A 13058-nucleotide genomic window follows, 5' to 3' on the forward strand; every position below is an offset into this window, starting at 1 on the left:
ATTTCAAACTGCAGTTGCCATGACTGTGACTGGGTTTGCAGTGGTGCCTCCAACAAGCAGTCTTGCACTTTTCGGAGCAGTGATTTTTACCAGGACGTCTTCAAATTGTTTTCCTGTCTCATCACTATTCCAAATCATGCTTGTTCGATATATCAAGTTGGATCAGGATTGATTCAGGTTGGAGAAATATCGAAGTACTACAGGGTTCACCATTCATGCCCTAGTCGTTGTTAGTTTCTCTAGTTTTCTTGTAATGCTACACCAGAGAAATTTGATATGGATGAAAAGTGAAGGATGTGTACAACAATATTTTGAAATTAAAAACTTTTAAATTTATTTTATTTGGTTAAAAACTGCAGTTTTAGTAGAAAGCAATCTGGGGAAAAAATTTAATCCCTGCTGGACTTGAACCCACGATCTACAGTTCAGCGGTCGATGTGCTAACCTACTGAGCTACACAGCTAGGCAATAATATTAGAAATGAGAAGACCAATATTGCTGATATTTATATTTTCATCCATGTTTTAAAAGGAAGTCAGCGATTATGACGATGTAGAGTACCTCCATAAGTCAGGATGGCATCTCTTGAACCTGTCAAACCAATCTTTTCCAGGTTTTCCATTTTTGAATGTGCTTCATGAAGTATGCCAGCATAAAGCATTGCCGTTCACACCCTCATGGATTTTTCAAAATGAAATTAATGTCTTAAATATATACTCAAAATGTTTTTAAATTCATGTGCAACTCAAATTCAGCAGTAAAGAAGGTGAAGGGTAAATTTTGTGCTGACAAAATGATTTTTGCATTAATTTTCAGAAAAGAGTTGAATTTACAAGAAAAGTTGTAAGTCAAAATTTCATTGTATTGCCAAAATTGTGAAAAACCAGGGACTTGTATGGCTATTTAAACCCCCTATAATTATAGGTAATGTTGAAAGGAACTTAGGTTTCATTAAGTGCATATCTATATATCAAACGGGATCATTTTTCTTATTGATAAAATATGATTAACATTGACCTAAAAATAATTAAAGATCTTGAAAATGTTTAATAAACAAGGCACTCCCGTGAGAATTTAAATTTCATAGTAAAACTTGACATGCATGTAGTTATTCCTGTATGAATTATTATAAAACCCTTATATTTATATAGATTGTACACCTAGATGGGTCTGATTTTCACATACATGACACATCATCTTTATGGACTTGGGGGATTTTATTTTTTTCTTTTTAAGAACAATGTTTTTGAGGTGGTGTCATTATTATAATCCATTGAGCTCATTACCAGCTTTTAAAGTACATGTCACTTGAAGTACATTATGGTAAATAAGGGTTGCTTTTGAATTATATTTAGTAGGCGTTACACTTATAATTCTAAAATCACTAAGAAATTAAGTGTTGTGTGGATTGTTTTTCAAATTGGCATCCCATATTCTTTTCATAATCCGTCTCTGGGCTCATATGATTGGCTGATTTAACAAAATATTCCACACAAACTAGTGTTAGTTTTGACTGCTTTTTGAACTTGTGACCATGGAATGGTAGAGAAATATGGCGGCCACCATCTCACATGTATACCATAATTAAGTAGTTTGTAAATTTGAAGGATAGCTTTAACAGTGCAAACCATTATTTGCAGATGTCAAACATAGTTTAACCAATAGATATTTAATGATCGGTGAAATTATTAAATAATGGCTGTAGTACATTTCAAGTAATGGATGTTGATTGTAGTTGAAGAGCTCGAATTTATATTTAATATCATGAAAACTATCTTTAATGTGCATTCATAGAGTGATAAACTTGGTTTAGTATTTGTAAACTATAGGATAAACTGATTATAACATTTTACAGATTAGAAGTAAAGTTACAAATCGCTATATATATATATATATATATATATATATATATATATATATATATACACATGTATATATAAAACACACTAAAAATGAAACCGCCGTGGTGGCCGAGAGGTTGGAGCGTTCGCCCCACATGCGGAAGGCCGGGGTTCGAATTCCGGCCGCAACAGACCTAAGTTGTTAAAACAGGTAGTGACAGTTCCATCGCCAAACGCTCAGCATCAGGTGTGAATGTCACGGGTCCTCAGAGATGACCTTAAAAAAGGGATGACCCATGTCACAGTAGGTGTGGCACGCTAAAGAACCCTCACTGCTCAATGGGTGTAAGCGCTGAGCATAGGCCTAAATTTTAAGCCCTTCACCGGTCTTGGTGACGTCTCCATATGAGTGAAAAATTCTCGAGGGAGACGTTAAGCAAGATACAATCAATCAATCACTACAAATGACACGAACAACAGTGAATATTGTCGTTGGTCATTTTTAGTGTGTTTGACATCCTTATTTATTTGACCTCGTATCTACTATTAGATCCGATACTTTGGATGTTGAGTGTTGTTGGATTTTAGTGCTTTATATATATATTGCATTGCTTACAAATCATTTTATAGTAGTCTACAAGGTGTTGAATGCTTCACTCCTTTTTTACACTCCTTTCATTAGACAGGACGTATTATGTTATGGCGCTGTCCATGCAGCTGGCTGGCTGTTTGTCCGGGGTCATGTTTTCCGAACTTTTTTCCGTAACAGATACATGTACAACTTTGAAATTTGGTCACAATGTCTCCCCCAAGAATTGTGAAAGTGTGTTTGTATTTCAGCTGGATTGGTCCATCCTTGACCTACTTTAGGGCTATAAGTAGGTCAAACAGTTTTACAGACTTTTTTTCTTAACAAAAACAGATATTGCCCTGAAATTTACACATATAAGCTTCCTTTCAGAGGAATACAATTTCAGTTTGCATTTCAGCTGGATTGTTTCATCCGTCCATGATCTACATTAGAACTAATAGTAGGTAACACAGTTATCTGGGCCTTTTTTTCATTATGGATACAGATATTGCCCTGAAATTTAGTCATAGGCTTCCTCTTGGAGGATTACAAATTCAGTTTGAACTTCAACTGGATTGGTCCATCCTTGACCTACTTTTTGGAAAATATAGGTCAAACAGTTTTCTGGGCTTTTTTTCATTACAAATACAGATATTGCGCTGATATTTAGTCAAAGGCTTCCTCTCAGAGGAATACTAGTTCACTTTGCATTTCAGCTGGATTGGTCCATCCTTGACCTACTTTTTGGAAAACATAGATCAAACAGTTTTCTGGGCTTTTTTTCATTACAAATACAGATATTGCACTGAAATTTAGTCACAGGCTTCCTCTTGGAGGAATACAAGTTCACTTTGCATTTCAGCTGGATTGGTCCATTCTTGACCTATTTTTGGGCTAAAAATAGTTTTTCAAACTTTTTTTTCATTACGGATACAGATATTGCCCTGATATTTAGTCAAGGGCTTCCTCTCAGAGGAATACAAGTTCACTTTGCATTTCAGCTGGATTGGTCCATCCTTGACTTACTTTTGGGCTAAAAATAGGTCAAACAGTTTTCTGAGGGTTTTTTTTATTACGGATACAGATATTGCCCTGATATTTAGTCAAAGGCTAACAGTTTTCCAGATTTTTTTGTTGGTATGGTCACAAGTATTGCTCTGAAATTTAGTCACAACCTCTCTATCAGAGAAATACATACATGTAGTTCACATTTCAAATATTTCAACTTATTTAAATTTGTGCACCATGACCTATTTTAGGGCTAAAAGTAGATCAAATGGTTTCCTGGACTTTTTATCATCATAGATAGATATTGAGCCGACATTTTGTCAGAACATCACTCTCAGAGAAATACATAATCAGTTCACATGTCAGATGGATTGGTGCACCATGACCCACTTTAAAACTTTTCTATTCAGAATGTGTGTTGTATCAATTCAGAGTGCACAATATTCTTCCAGGTTGAATTTCACTGTCTGACTGGCGTATATTGTACTGTGTGCGGTACTCTTGTGTGAAGTTTACATTCATTGAGGTATCTTCTCTGCAGGAACAATTCTTATAACTTCCATATTTTGTGTGAAAAGGTGCAGATAAGTCTTTCAGAAATTTTTACTGTAGGGCCTAGGAGAATCAAAATACCATAGATTCTTAAATTATTATGATCATGTAATTTTGTGAGAAGCACCACTTGCAAAATAAAGTTACTCGCTATAATTAATGTAATACATGTACAAACTTTTGAATAATAGTTCCTCCACAAATCCATGTCTCATGAATTGATGTTTATGCGTCATTTCGCGATTTTAAGTACTTGTATAGAATAAGGAATTTGCAATAGTTAATCAGATCTACTGGATTTTATATTTTCTAATGTGTTGTTCTGAAGATATCTTAACTTGTGTTAGATCTGTGATAATTATATCAAGGCACTATAATGAACTAATAATGGTTAAAAGTGTTTTGCTGCTCTTATAATGAAAGGTCAAATCTAGGAACTTTCCTTTGCTCCTGTAGCTACGGTGATCTGAATTCCGGGAACAGTAAAGCAGCCCCCGCTCTCATGCCTAAATTCCGGGAACAGTAAAGCAGCCCCCGCTCTCATGCCTAAATTCCAGGAACAGTAAAGCAGCCCCCGCTCTCATGCCTAAATTCCGGGAACAGTAAAGCAGCCCCCGCTCTCATGCCTAAATTCCGGGAACAGTAAAGCAGCCCCCGCTCTCATGCCTAAATTCCGGGAACAGTAAAGCAGCCCCCGCTCTCATGCCTAAATTCTGGGAACAGTAAAGCAGCCCCCGCTCTCATGCCTAAATTCCGGGAACAGTAAAGCAGCCCCCGCTCTCATGCCTAAATTCTGGGAACAGTAAAGCAGCCCCCGCTCTCATGCCTAAATGGTTATACTTGTATCATAAATCTGCAATAATTTTTCGTCCTGACTTATTGTTTGCAAAATGGGGTCAAAATACTATTTTTAGGACAGCTAGGAGAAGTATTTTCTAAGAATTCATATTTGCTAAAATTATTTCTGCAAATCTAGTAGACCCCAAAATTTAGAAATTAATTTATGTGCATTAAACAGAACCAGATTTGTTGTAATTATTTATTTTTCTTGGAACTGGCAAACACTCTACAAATGCAGCATTGTTTTGACTACCTTTTGGGAATGGTGCCGGTATCTTTAATTTTTATGTTTAAAATCACTGAATCACTAACCTGATGAATATTTTTCAACATTGAATAACCCCTTTTTATCTTTTTAATTATTTTCAGGCAGTCTTGAGAAATGTTGAAAACCACATGAATCAGGAGTATCACAGGAAGAAAGGGAGGCAACTTCTTTTTTCTGTTCATGGTGATAGACAGTGAGCAGATGTAGTAACACACACCATGTGTATGACGCAGCTATGTGCCGGGAAACATTGGTCTCTTCCTGACAGTAGTGGTGGGAGAAGGATTGCTTCAACTTAGAAAGAAGATGTGTGCATTATCATCAGATGATCGCTTACCTTGCAAAAGCTAGCTAAAGGAGAAGTGTTTCCTGTGTAATCATTAATAGAGAAGAACTCAGTCTCAGTGATTTTTAAATATTTTTTTTTATGTTGAAATCTTGTCATTTTTTTTTTATAATCATGTAAAAATGTTTTAATCTCCCAACTTTTAATAGGAAAAAGGAATGCAATTGAAATGCTATGTTCCTTTTTGTCCATCTTTTAAATATGTAAAGGTTAGATGCGAGTATAAATCCATGAATTGGTGAGAGATAATGAGTGAATGAATACTTTTATAGATTTACTATACATCCTGAAGTCCCGTTAGTGATATAGTACCTGTCTTATTTACGTGTGCACCAGTGGTCATGTATTAGTGTTAGTCCTTTCTGTATGTCCATTGTACTCATGTTATTATTAATTACTTTTCATCTGTAGATTTCAGTCATACAATGCTTATTAATCCACTACTGATTGTTAAATGGGTCTCTAGTAGAGTTATATGCCCTTTATTGTGATAAATTGTTGAGAAGTTGATTTAAAGCTATTTATTAAGAAATCGGACAACAAAAATCAAAACATTTTGAGGAAATTGTTGAAGAAATCCTCAGATTTTGGTTAAAGCCTCTATTGATTGATATACAACTTTATTGTAAATGAATCTTGTATGGTTGAATGAATCAGCCTCGCGTATGTATGATCAGAATGTACATTTTTATTGTATTTAGTAGCAGGTGTAGAGATTGGAATATTGTTTCATGATTTTTTAATTCATTCCCTGTATCATAAGAAATTTCATTGCATGTGTAAGTGTTCTTGTATGTAGAAATATTTCAGCATTTAGATATTTGCATAATTTTTCTTATGCTGCTTTGCCTACTCAATATTTTTTTTTTTTTTTTTTTATAAAGTTTTTCGTCTTTTACTGAATACTTGTAAGGTGTACCTGGATCTCATAATTTAAAAAAGTTAAGGTATTTAATGCAAAATTCCACTTCCATAGCCAGGGATTAAATAGTACAGCTTATTGCAGATGAAATATAACTACAGATGAGGGTGTGGAATTGATTTTGATCAGACAGTTTGTGGAACCTGTTTCTAAGGAAGCAGGGTATTTTTGAAATGCTAAACTCTTGCTGAACTCGAAGACAATGTAGATGTAGTGTCTGAATGGTATATCATTATATTATAATATTTTGTACAGCCTTCCATGAAATATCTGCAGCTTTGCAAGTGCATTTCTGTGCCTGAAATCTACAAATGTACATGAACAGTTACGATTATTCCAGATACTTACTTTTTATAATCATCTCGTGTTTGCATACGTTTTGGGGTGAAATGTGTTGGTCAGTTGTCTAATTGTCAACCGAAAAATTTGGCACTTCTATTTTTGGAAAAGACTTTTTATAGGGAATGTCATATTCCATCCATCTGTGAATGGTGTGACTTTTTATCGTGAATGGGGGTGCAACTTTTGCTATTGCAGTGAACTTGCCATGACCCATCAAAGGAAAGTGGGGGACTAGGAAGTAATCAGATATATGTGCCGTACACTGGCCTCATGTTTTAAGTATTTGTGTATTAGAAGTTGGCCACAAACTTTCTGATCAGAACAATGATTCATTAGAGCAAGTAAAGACTCTTTTATTATGATAGTAAAATATGTAGTACTTTATTCCGTGATGATTTTGCATTAATTTTTGTTAGCATATTTCTCTCTTCTCCTTTTGCATAATAATGTTGCGTTTTGATTTGGTGCAATTATATGAAGGAAATCCTGCATTTTATTTTGAGCATTTTCTTTTGATATGACAGCTAGGTATGCTTGAAATCCTGATAGTAGCATAAGTCTTTTTTTATTACATTTTTTTTATATTGTCTCTAGTGATGTGTACTGATACACTATTATATGTTGTAAGATATGCCCCCCCCCCCCCTTTTTTTTTCAAAAATGATTTTTGGGCAGATTGCATTTGACAGAAATTACCTGTATTAAAAACTGTTTCTTCTCATTGTTAGGTAATTTAAGGAATGAATTCTATAAAAATATTTTTGCTGGTATTATAAATATTTTTAAGTTACTGTTATTGTCCAATATTTTATCAACACTTGCTATTTTGTTTTAACAACTTGAATACTTTTTTAAAATTTGTTTTTGTACTGACAAAGAAGTTTGATATGTGTTTATAATGGCACCTGTCCACTTCCAGGGGACAGAGACTCCACATTTTTGTAGCAGGTCTAAGGGAAGTAAACATTTAAATTAATTAAAACATTCATAAAGATACCTTCATGAAGTATATATGATGGGGATGCAACATATTTGGGTGGTGGATCTATCAGGAGTGGAATATGTTAACACCAATGACAAATGTTTCACACACACTTTTTGTTTTACATTTGAATCCCCGAACCTTCCATCATGTTTTGTGTTATTTGCTGCCTCTGTGGTTAGGGAGCTGTTTCTGCATCACTTCACTGACATTAATTCAGGTACTGTTTTCAAGTCTAGTCCAGGTATTTTCCACATTTTCTGACATTTATACTCAGCTAATGGGTAGAGATATTACAGTGTCTTTCATTTACATCTTTTCTTGCATAATTTTATTGCTCTTATTAATATGGGTTCCTTTTTTTCATAATATGCCTAATGGTTTGTGTATATGTTGCACAGTTTCTCCCAACGTTTACTTCTATTCAACCATGTGTTCTTTCATTTAGAGAGGACAATTATAAATGTGCAGAAGTGGCATTATATATATATGTGTATATTATGGTCATTTATAAATGTATTGTGGTGTGGCAAAAATTAGTTTAAGAACAATGATATAATCTAGATTGAAGCAAAATTGTATATATACGGTCGGCAAAAAATGTGTAAAACACTGGTTGTACAGTGTTGGATGTGATAGACCTGTAGGCTTATAAAGATCTGTGTAAAAACATGTACTGTACATGGATGCATAATTCTTATTCATCACTTGGAAATATGTACATGTTCTAATGTACCTTATAAAGATACAACTTCCATTATACATGTAATAGCAGACCAGGGTACATTTGTTAGTGTTTACATGAAAAGTATTTTGCAATTTTTGAATTCGTGCAAAAAATTTATTGAATTACCAGCTAAAAGCAATATTTCTGTTCTTGAGCCCAAGATTTAAGTCGTATACTCATGGTAATGCTCATCAGTGCCTGTAGAATTATGTGTGTGTAATTGTTAGTAGTCATTCACAAGAAAGGAATTATCAGGTATACAAATTTAATCAAAAGGGAATTTATAACATTGTCTTACTAGTGTAAAAACTCTCTTCATGCACGCATACATATTTATCAGTTATTATATATGAATTTGACAAAGAATGAGTTTTAATTTTATCATAAACATGTATAAGAGTAGATGTGTATTGTAGTGATGCATAAGATAAGTCATTTTGAAGAGTTGATATTATTATAGATTCTCACTTTACAGGTTCTTTTACAGGCACCTGTTGTATAGTTAGATTCTCACTTTACATGTATCCCAGATACAGGTCTATTACAGGCACCTGTTGTTAGGTTAGAGTCTCACTTTACATGTATACCAGATACAGGTCTATTACAGGCACCTGTTGTATGGTTAGATTTTGACAATCTAACAGAATGTTTAACACCAATTTTCATGATGACTGTTTCAGAGGATGAAAAGCTAATCTTGACTAAGGAGGGTGTTTTCTGTTTATCTCCGAATCTCGTAGTGGAATGGTAGATCCATATGTTATGTTTACTTTTTACATGTTATAAGAGTCTTTTTTTAATTCCCTATTAGTAGTGTGTAGAGTATATTAACCCAGTTCTTGCACCATTTGTTAAATCCTGTTCAAACAGTTTGATGTCTATGCTGTTTCTCCCCCAGTGCATCATCAAGTGTTGGTGTGCAGCCCTGGGCTACGCTCTCAAATGAAGAGCTGTTTTTTTATTCACTACATAGTTTTAGAAAAGCTTGTCTTTTCACAGTTGCACTGGCAAATTCCATATTTCCTTGTTGTTCCGGAGAAAAGTGTGGATTTGGGGTTGTAAGCCACATTTTATAAGGCAAAATCTGTGATCGTTTGATTCCAATTTAGTGTTTTTGTACATAACTTGTTGAAATACATGAGGAATGCATATCCAACTGATAAATGTTGTTTGTTTTCATTCACAGTGAAGAATGGTCATAAATAAAAGGGATTTTTGAGTTACTCCATGTGTACTTCTTCTGGCTTGTTCAACATGGTATCCTACCGCAGTGAATTGTAGGAAAGCCAACTGGCAAAATCATGAATTAGCACCATCAGTTAACATTATGGTAGGCTTCCACCACATGGCCGGATATGGATGTCACTGACCGTCTATAGATACACAGATCTATCCAGCAATGATGTGAAGCATTCCATCTAATGACGGAGCACCATTTTAATGGGAATATAAATCTTCATTTTCTCATCGTGGTTAAGACTATCATGCCATAAAATGTATCAATATACCAGTTTTATATATGGTGAAATAATACAGATTTGTGAAATTCGTTTTACACAGTGTAACAACAATGTCAGTGGTCTGTAGTGTTTGGTGGAGTCTTTGGCATTGTAAACTTTCCACAATTTCATCTTCTCCAGAACCATCGAGTCATTTTCAACCAAATTTGGCACAGAATATCCTTGGATAAAGAGAATTCAAGTTTGTTCAAAAGATGACCCATCTCCTTTCAAGGGGAGGTAATCAAGTGAAAGCAAAAATTAGGATGGGATCATCTAAAAAATCTTCTCAAGAACCACTGGGCAAAAAAACATGAAACTTCTGTGGAAGCCTGCTGACATGCTGAAAATTATGAATTGTCCAAATCTTATCCCCAAGGGTAGGTTGGGGTTAGAGTAGGGGGATTAAAGTTTTACATGCGAAGGAGAAGTCGATCTTCTTACCAAGAACAGTTGGACCATGATTACTAGTAATCATATTAATATGCAAGCATCTTCACAGTATAGATGCAAGTTTGTTCACATCATGGCCACCAAAGGTAGGGTTGGGCCACAATAGGGGAGGGAAGTTTTATATGGAGGGAGTTAAAATTAATTCTCAATAGCAATAGGGTCATGATTATTTGTTGATATTCAAGCATCAGGAAGGGCAGATTCAAATGTTCAATTTGTGGCCCCCAGGGTTAGGGTAGGGCTACAATAGGGAATTAAACTTTTACATTGGGATATATAGTAAAAAGTCTTTAAAAATCTCACCAACGGCTAGGCTGTGATTAATCATGTTGATAGGCAAGTATCCTAGGGTATTCCAGTTTATATAAATCATAGCCCTGGAGGGTATGGTGGGATCACAAGGGGGGATTAAAGTTTTACATGATAAAATCTTTCGAAAAAAATTTCAAGAACAGCATGATCAGGATTATAATGCAGAAGGTGCAGTCAATGCCATTAGGGTAGGTTTGTGCCATAATCACAAGATTCGGAGTTTTACATTCAGTCATTCATACTTTATTTCATCCCTTAGGAGATTATAAAGAAAATGCATTTACATCAATATAATTACAAATACATGTACATACCAAAAAACCCCACTATGTACACAATATAACCAAAATAGAAAAGAAAAGGATATTCCTAGTTGTATACCTCAATAGATGAGTACATATGGTAGGAGCTGCCCCTTTTAAAGCCAAGGCATATTTATATAGATATAATTACTGTGAGCATCTGTAGTATAGGGCTAAAGTACTGCACACCAATTTAAGTTCAGCAGATGGATGATGTGGCATCCATCTGATTTAAAGGTGTAGATATTTGGCCACCAAGAAGAACAAGATACCATTCAAATTCCAAGAGCCCACAGAGTTCTGCACGCAGTTCAACATTGAGGCCATTAACGATGGCGTTCCACCACTGCTACCCAATCAGATGTGAGGTGTGCCAGTATATGGCTTTGTATGCCTTTTGGGACCAAAATTGGCAATGGCTTACTATAGCTAATCATGAGTACACAGTCAGGAACCATATCTGGTGTAGATCAAGTGTCTGAGGGGCCACAGAAATTGTATAGTTCAGGTGTTCAATGTATAATGAAAGGATAATGAACAATTTTGAAGGATTTAAATCAACATAAATGTTTATTGTTAAATAATGATAAAACTGGTAAATGATAAGAAGCAGACCTTTTTGCACTTGAGACTTTTTTGAAGGGTTATCTGCCTTTTAAAAAAAGGAAAGTCTAATTTTCTAAAAATTTGTGTGGTAAATGATTAATTTTATTTCACATTTTCATAAAGAGAAAGTGTGTGTATCTTTCTACCAAGAGATTCGAATGATTTCTTTGAAAAATATATTATGAAAACATGCTCTTCCCATAGACTTCAATGTTAAATTCTAGGTGAAATAAACCAAGTAGTAAAAAAAAATTGAAAAATGCCTATGGTGGATTATTTTTATTCAATGAACCCTTCAAATTGACACCATGATTGCAAAAATCCCACCATCCTATTACTAGATATGAAATATGGTCGTTATACATGTACATTGAATACCTAAAGACTATTATGCATACCTGCAGTTATTGGTAGGTCAGGATTAAAAAGTCTGAAAGATCATACACTCGCCAATTTAAACACTTGAACTAGTAGGAGTATTGGTCTTGCACTAATAATGAATGCTCATGGGATGGGGGTTCAGACTTGTTCTAAAAGACATAGTCTTGTATTAAACTACTGTACATTGCAAGTTTGTAATGAAATTGAAAGTATTTTGTCCCCTCCCTCTGAACAATTAATACAGCTTAGACAATGCTCTTCTGTTATAGAACCGGTCAAAACCGGTATTAAGTAGCCAAACTAGATGTTCTGTAAATTTACACATGAGCAACAGATTTCTCATTCGGCATTAGAAAACAGGAATACCGCAAACGGTACAACATACGCCCGTTAGACCTTCAGTGCAGTATCTGTGATGGTTCCAGAAAATTATTTGACCTACTTTTAGCCCTAAATAGGTCACGGTGCATCAATCAAGTTGAAATGTGGACTGATTATGTATTTCTCCGAGAGGGTGGTTGTGAGAAAATTTCAGGACAATATCTGTATTCATAACGGAAAAAAATCTGGAAAACTATTTGACCTACTTTTACCCCTAAAGTCGGTCACGGTGTACCAATCCAGCTGAAATGCAAACTGAACTTATATTCCTCAGAGACTTGTGACTAAAGTTCAGGGCAATATCTATATCTGTAACGAAAACAATGTTTTTATACTAAATAATACTACGATCTTGATCGTTGACCTTGAAAAACAATAGTGATCCTCCGTTTGGCATAAGGTGCTTTGACAGTCCTAGCCACAACGGTTCGGTCTGTATCCTGTCTACAATGTTTTCCTACTACCGGTTCTCGAAACTACGACCTTGATCTCTGACCTTGAACAAAAGGCATCCTCCACTTGGCATGAGGTTTATGTGTACCAAGTTTAACGGTCTGTATTTTGCCTACTGATACTACGACTTTGACATTGAAAAACAATAGACACCTTCCTCTTATATTGATGATCAAATGTACCAAGTTGTAATATCCTGGGCCCTTATTCACAAAATATCTTACGACTAAGATGGAAAAAAGAATTCTGTTTGATAATCAAATACCGATCAC

General features: G+C 34.9%; 1 protein-coding gene across 3 annotated transcripts in view; it reads left to right on the forward strand.

The window, feature by feature from the left end:
- The window catches only part of LOC125683049 (potassium voltage-gated channel subfamily A member 1-like), a 41868-nt gene extending 32245 nt beyond the window's left edge, over positions 1-9623 (forward strand). For all 3 annotated transcript variants that reach the window (XM_048923751.2, XM_056140550.1, XM_056140549.1), the window contains exon 4: positions 5182-9623. The gene's annotated coding sequence lies outside the window, so the exon portion shown is untranslated. The remainder of the gene's footprint in view (positions 1-5181) is intronic.
- The last annotated feature ends 3435 nt before the right edge of the window (positions 9624-13058 follow it).

Source organism: Ostrea edulis, chromosome 6 (assembly GCF_947568905.1).
Source record: "Ostrea edulis chromosome 6, xbOstEdul1.1, whole genome shotgun sequence".
NCBI classification, from domain to species: Eukaryota; Metazoa; Mollusca; class Bivalvia; order Ostreida; family Ostreidae; genus Ostrea; species Ostrea edulis.